Source organism: Myotis brandtii, unplaced genomic scaffold (genome assembly GCF_000412655.1).
Source record: "Myotis brandtii unplaced genomic scaffold, ASM41265v1 C41808257, whole genome shotgun sequence".
In the NCBI taxonomy this organism is placed as follows: Eukaryota; Metazoa; Chordata; class Mammalia; order Chiroptera; family Vespertilionidae; genus Myotis; species Myotis brandtii.
The window spans coordinates 1-852 of record NW_005310184.1 but is presented as its reverse complement, the minus strand read 5'-3'; the positions used below and the strand labels follow the sequence as shown (position 1 = coordinate 852).

Sequence of the window (852 nt, the reverse complement as noted above, 5' to 3'; positions counted from 1 at the left end):
GCATCTCTGAAGGATGAGAAGGGACACCTGTACCGGTCCAAAGCCTTCTACAGGGCTGACGAGGCTGGTGAGCTGGACCTGAAGCAGGCTCCTGCAGTTGGAGGCGACTATGTGGGGGTCCATCCCATGGGCCTCTTCTGGTCTATGAAGCCTGACAGGCCTTTTGGGAGGCTGCTTAAGAGGGATGTGAACAGCCCCTTTTTGGTCACTCTGGACTTATACGACTCAGTTTGCTCCCACGATTCAGCCACGGCTCAGCCCCGGGCCAGCCAGGTGGTGCAGCGCTGGTTCCTCAGCCTCGGGACGCAGCGGGTGCCCATCCGAGAAGGCCGCGTGCGGGGAGCCCTTTTTCTCCCTCCAGGTGAGACTGGTCTTCGGTGGTGGAGAAAACAGTGTTGAAGGAAATAAAGACAAAATTAAAGGGCATCAAAGTATCGGAGAACTAGTATGTCCCACGATCTATTAAAACGAACTTGCCCTTGTGTGTTTGTGTGTGAAGGTGGAATTCATTTTGCACCACCTGGGCTCTCTGCTGGACCCTCTTCTCCCTCTTTCTAATCTCATTCTCTCCTCTCTTTGCTGTTCTCAGGGGAAGGCCCTTTCCCAGGAATCCTGGACTTGTTTGGGGGTATAGGGGGCCTAATTGAATTCCGAGCCAGTCTGCTGGCTGCCCACGGCTTTGCAGTCCTGGCATTAGCATACTTTGCCTATGAAGACCTGCCCAAGCTACTGAGGGAGGTGGACCTGGAATATTTTGAGGAAGCTGCCAACTTGCTACTAGCTCATCCCAAGGTATTTAAAAATTTTTTCATTTTACCTTGCAACCTTATAGCAAAAGACAAAAAAAAAAAA

At 51.8% G+C, this 852-nt stretch overlaps 1 pseudogene; it reads left to right on the top strand.

Annotated features, from left to right (window-relative positions):
* Positions 1–3: 3 nt before the first annotated feature.
* Positions 4–846, top strand: LOC102248360 (annotated as a pseudogene).
* Positions 847–852: the final 6 nt, after the last annotated feature.